Source organism: Dipodomys merriami, unplaced genomic scaffold, assembly GCF_024711535.1.
Source record: "Dipodomys merriami isolate MVZ:Mamm:240054 unplaced genomic scaffold, mDipMer1.0.p SCAF_238, whole genome shotgun sequence".
NCBI classification, from domain to species: Eukaryota; Metazoa; Chordata; class Mammalia; order Rodentia; family Heteromyidae; genus Dipodomys; species Dipodomys merriami.
In genome coordinates, this window is record NW_027203804.1 from 387,028 (window position 1) to 393,555 (window position 6,528).

The 6,528-nt window shown below is 32.8% G+C and overlaps 1 pseudogene; it reads right to left on the reverse strand.

Moving 5' to 3' along the window:
* Positions 1–413: 413 nt before the first annotated feature.
* On the reverse strand, positions 414–510 carry LOC138835432 (U6 spliceosomal RNA; annotated as a pseudogene).
* Positions 511–6,528: the final 6,018 nt, after the last annotated feature.

Sequence of the window (6,528 nt, forward strand, 5' to 3'; positions counted from 1 at the left end):
GAAACTAAAGTTTTTCCTCGTAGTTTTCTGAAAAAAGTATATCTATGTTTGTATAATATACATAATCTATTTCATTCGCTCCTAGATATAATACTTGGAATTCTACATTGTTATATAATGTATAGGTTCATTAATAAATGTGTCCTTTCAGATTGCATTCCATATAGAAGAAGTTTAAGCTTTCTTTTTTTCCTAGGTCCTTATATTATTTTATTTCTTTGGGATAAAATTACAATGTTATCTAATTTCAATTTTTGTAAAGGTTATGCTATGTAAAGGCCTTTCTAAGGTTAAGAATTAATACACTGATGTCAAACTAACCTTTAGTTCTATAAATTACATGTATTTTTACACTTGTTTTTTGGTAATTAACTTTTTAATAACTGTTTTTCATTTCTTGCATCAGAATAATGAAAATTATGGAATACTTCACAAATTTTCATATCATCTTTGTGCAAGTGCCATGTTAAACTCTGTATTGTAATTTGGGTAGACCTGCTTCTGAAGCATGCAGTACCCTCTAAATTTAAGTACTTAATGTTTCAATCTTTATACAGGCATATATCCATGGTTCCCTATTTGTAACAAGGAACTCTTAATGTTCCTAAAAATGCTATTGATCTTATTTCTCTAAAATTCTGTGTATAGTGGAAAAAACATATCGTTTGGTCAATTACTCACATTTACAATTTTTTTCAGTGTCTATTTTGTCATTTTCATTTTAAATTTGATCATACTTTGAAACCTTTCCAACTAAGTCCAAAGGTGATGGTTTTTCAGGTACTTATTTATCAACTCAGTTAGCTTTGTAGAGCTAATGGATTCAAAGTAAGCCTTACTTAAGAGCTACTTCTAAACTTCTGCAGCTTAAAATTTCCCAAATGAGGTCTTGCTGGGACAAATGTCTACCTGAACGTTTACCCTTCTTCCATGTAGGAACAGACCAACCAGAATATCTTACCCTGACAGCATAGATTGTCTTACTGGAACAAAACTAATCTTAGTTACAAGGGATCGTAGAGAGATGAACAGTTCAGACAGAATTGTTCAGAATGGAAGGTATTTTATCAAAATATAATTGTTTATTATACTTATCATTTCAAAAGTAGCTAAAGCCAAGAAGGTGAAAAAATTGTTCATATGCATGATTACCTACTGTTCTAGCCTGTCTATCATCCAACCTGGCAGGAATTTACACTACTGACTTTCTATCACCAAATATTTCCATAGCTCCTGGAGAAGACCATATGTTTCTCCTTGATATTAGGCCTTAAATTGGTAATGTTTTAATCATAGTTTTTCCTCTTAGCTCTAGGCTGTAAATCTACAAATGTTAAAGCTTTAAGTCTAACTCTACCAAAAACTGAGGTAGAGATAAACGAATAATACTTTAAAACAGAGTTTCTTTTGATTCCCTAACCACAACACAATAATGCAAAACAATTTTTATTTTATATATGCTTATATATTTTATATTTATATGTGCTGATTTTAAATTTCACACAGTGAATCTTTCTACAAAATAATTGAAGACTCATCTCAATTTCTCATTTCCTACATTATTTCAGGACCCCAATTCCTTACAAGAATTAGCAGAAATCAATTGTGAAATGCAAGGCAACTTAAAATGAAAGATGAGATCACAAAATCTGAGAGAAAGTACTGTAATATGAGTGAACAAAATCACAAATGAACACGATTATTTTTAGTACTCCTCTCCTAATGATTAATGAAAGATTTCAGTGCAGCCAAAAAAATAGTTTCTGTAGGGCTGGGAAGGTGGCTCAGTGGTAGAGCACTTGCCTTGCATGCCTGAGGCCCTGTGTTCGATTCCTCAGCACCACATAAGCAAAAAGAAAAAAGCCGGAAGTGGCGCTGTGGCTCAAGTGGTAGAGCGCTAGCCTTGAGCTGAAGAGCTGAGGGACAGTGCCCAGGCCCAGAGTTCAGGCCCCACGACTGGACAACCTCCCCCAAAAATAGTTTCTGTAATAATAGATATATAATTGGTCTACCAAGGCTAGGAATACTTGATTTAAAGGTCAAATATAATTTAGAATAGCATTAACTGGGAAGATCCTTAGTGCTTCAAAACACTGGTAGTTCAGTAAAACTAGGTTCTGTAGTGTAAAAATGTTGTCATTCTCAAACCAATGATAACCTACATTTTATCTCCCTAACGTATATTCATTTTCAAATAAACTATTTAAAATCACATTTGCCAAAATAACCTTGACAAGTAGATGATAGTGAGTTTACAAGATTTTCAAGTGTAGGGAGCAAGTTACAATAGAGTTGATTTACCTACCCAGCACTAATACCAAACAAGTTAAACCATTCATTAAAGTGTAGAAATAGGACCCCTCACCATTTGTGTTGTTTAGTAGGTGCCTTCCAGAAATGTGTTAAATGGATCAGCCTCCCATATTTCAAACACAAATATTAGCTAACAAAGTAAATTTCATCAAATAAGAAGGTACATTTTAAAAAGTCACTAATAGCTGCCTTATCATGTGTTGGTTTATGTTTTCCCTATCTGTCTAACATAGTAAGAAATATGATTTTAAGTCTTGAATATGGGTACTGATGAGAGATGTGATAAACAAAATCTGTCTTCTATTTCTGTCATATTCCTCTAAGAAGTAAATTTTAGTTTTCTTCTTTTTCCAAAACTTATAGGTAGTAGAAAAAATTATCCTATGTAAAATAAAATAATCACACACCATTATCCAAAGCTATTCATAAAAACTGGTAGTTAGGAATAAATTCTAAGCCATTTTTAAACTTTCTTATTGATTAAAGATTAATCTTCCAAATGAATGAGAATAAAATCATGTCTAAGTGCTTAACATCTCCAGTCTTGCAAATTGTTATTGCAGATGAATGAATTATGGAAATATAAGCTGACAACAGTTCAAGTGTATGTGGGAGTGAAACTCCATGGAATGCATATAAACCTTTCAAAGTATTAACAGGCAGTTTAACAGAATGACTATCAGGAAATTGAAACCAGAGAGGAACAATAGTCAAGAAATAGAACGAATGAAAAATAGAACAAGGGGCAAGTACAGCTAGAATACTCAATGTACATATGTAATTAAGGAAGTGCTAAATATGAACTCAATCTTGGAGAAAGGGTTGGTTGAGGTTGATAGAAGGAGTGACTCTGATCCAGGAGCATTGGACAATTAGATGGACATATTTAATTGTAACACACTTGCACAACCTTTTGAAATTCACTTAAAAACAACAATAAAAACACAAAAATCACAACCAAACAGCAATCTCTAGAGAGTATGAATATGACCTCTCAAAATTTTAAGCTGTTAATGAAGGGCGGTCTTTGGAAAAGCAAAGAAAGCTGTTCAAAGAGGGAAGCTTGGGGTAGGGGAGAATTTTGAACAGATTTAAAAAGATTGTCTAAGGTTATAAATCACCTATAGCTACTGCAAATATTTTCTTCTGCGAGTGCTCTTTGTCTGAACTGGATACTCCAGTCCTGAGGCACACTTGATAGCTTGTGAAGAAGAATGGAAGAAGCAAGATCAAGAACCTATTACTCCACTGGAGAGAAAATAGTCCTCTATGTTTCCTCTCAATCTCTTCACTACTCCATTTTCATACTTTTAATAACGTCATGTGATTTTGAATTTTCTTTCCTTCTTTGTTCTCACAAAGTAATTGTTCAAAATAATTCATTAAATATTATTTGCCATTACTTTCTATCATGCTGTTCACTTGTTCAAGCGAGTCCATTAAACTTCCCCTTTTCATTTGGTTGCCACGAAAACCCAACAGCTATGTTAATGAGGACCAACACTACTGCAAAACTGTGTCTCCAAAAATCCAGTCGAAGAACCTATAATCACAACTATTTGGCTATATTTTTTTTTTCATTTTTCTTTTACCTTGAAATTTTCTTGTGTCTAAAGTGCCCACAAAAATAAGTACTCAACCACTTTTTGGTTCAATCACTTCTATCCTCAAAGATATATTTTGCTAAAAAGATATTTAGAGGAAACCTAAGAATACTCCACTATTACCGTCTCTCTTAAGACTTTTATCTTCTCTCTTAAGACTCTCCTTAGATACCATATCAGGAACAGTGAAGTTATTCTTTGCAAAATTATTTAAATTGATTATTTTCCTCTTGGTCTTGTATTTGCTCAACGTGATATGTGGAGAAGAATAGAGTTAAATCAGCGATTCCTTGGATGACATTGTCTGTTACAAAGGACAATACTTCTATGTCCTACTTCTATCTCCCCCTCTTAGCTCTTGCTTGATTTCCAATTAATCACAACTTCTTGGCTTCAAGTCTAGTGAAGCTGAAGGACTATAAGACGTCCCCCACTGCTACATCTTCATGGTTTCTCTTTGAAAACTCTTTTACTTGGGGGTGGAATTTATTGTCATGTCTTCATTCAATTTGTTCTTCATTATACTGAGCCAAATAGGCTCTGTAAAATCTCTTTAGGTATCAAAAACATTAAGACAATCTATATCAAAAAGTTTTGGTCCCCTCCATTGCTGAAACCAAAATGCTTAGCTAGGGTTTCTAATAACGTGTTTTCTTACCTTTTCAATTTGCTCAATTCTTTTCTGATCCCCAAACTTTCTGGCTTATGTAAAAAAAGAAGTCTTCACTATCTCATGTTAATAAGGATATTATATTTTTTAAGCTACTATGAAATGTGAAATCACTGGTTTGAAGTATCCAATCAGATTTTTTTCTGTGTTTCAGTGCTTCACATGCAAAGACATTGTGGAAAGTATTAAAACAGAAAAGTGTAAACTCAATACGTTGTTTCATTGTGAAGGGCACTTTCTCCCTAAATATTTTGACTCAAATTATCTTTTTAAGGGAATTACTGTTTAGTAATTAAAGGTCAATTCACAAATTTTGATGTCTTATTTTAAAAAAAAAAGCTTTGAATTTAAATTCGATTACAACCTTGTTTCACGCAGTAAGAGTATATTTCCTGGGTAAGGACAATTCTCATGGGAACCTACAGGATTTACAGCAAGGTTTGTGAGGTTTGTTTGTTTACTGTGAAAATGAGCCATCTTACCCACATTGCTCCTTCTCAGCTAAGTCTCCATGAATTTCTTTGCATGAAAGCCTATTTTCTCAGGCAATTTAAAATTTTCTTAATAGGCTAAGTTAAAATTTTGAACAATTAACATTTACCTGTCATAATTTTAAAACTCTTTTGAAATTCCTTTATCAGAATCGCGAATTTACCAATCCTAATTCCACCTTTACCATCAAAAACAGTTAACATGTTGTTTTCATGATATAGTACCCATGAAAGTATTATTTTCCAGTGACTTTGTTATGCTTATATATGAACATGATGCTGAGCAAAATGAACTCTAAGATATGGAAAGAGATATTTATTTGCAGTTGTTTTTAATGTACTATGTGATTTCTATTTTCCTTGGGTTTTTCCCCTATGGTTTATCTCCTACTGTGTTTGATTTTGGTACCCTGTGTATTGTGTATACATTTACCTTAATTAGGGAAGGGAAGAGGAACAACAAAATGGCGAGATAAAGGAGAAAAGGAAAACCAATGCAATAGCAATACTCAGAAGACAATATGTTGGAAATGTACATTACAACTTGTGAGGGGTATTGGGGTGAAGTAAAACTGTGAGAAAAATGAGAGAGGGGATAATAAGTTTGAAAAGTTATGTATTCACTGACTTACAATTGCTAAACCACTGCACATCACTTTCACATTAAAATTAAATTTAAAAAAAACAGCATGAAATAAAATTTCACTGTATTGGTATAGTAAATATTGTTCTTTATGTAGTAATTTTTAAAAAAATCAGTACTATTTGGCATCTAATTTGAATGAATTACCCCTTCTTAATGGGAGGGCCACCAACTTGAATGTTATCCAACTAGACAATTTTTTCACAATATACTTGCCAATATTTTCAAAAAAGAATTAACTAGTACTTTCTCATATTAAAACCGAAAACCGTTTAATTCTATGGAAACCCATAACTTTTAAAAGTAAATAAGTTTTTAAGAGGAAAGAATATGTATGTTCTTCAAAATTCCTATGACTAATAATTACTCACTTTAAAATTCTGAACATTCCATACCTGAAAGATTCAAAATAGTACCTGTTTGCATGTTATGTAATTCTGCAATAGATGCATTTTCCAATGGGGTGTTACAGATTGAGAAGTGAACAGAAAAATAGCCACATTCTGGTATAGGATAAAACTGTAAAGCGTCGGTTATAATTAATTCTTCAAGAGTAAGCAATTGTTTATCAGATTAAGCTATTATTTCTATGACCATCAATCCCATAATTTATGCCATAAAGTCATCCTAGACCAACAGTTTTCAACTTGTAGGGTGCACCTCAAAATTCCCTTAATTCACATCACAAATAGCTTATCTCTATTGGGAAAAATACTACACCTCTGCTAATGTGATGCCCTCCGTGTTCTGGACAGAACACCACAATAAACTGGGTTGCAACATTTTTCCTCACCTGGTATTCTTGCA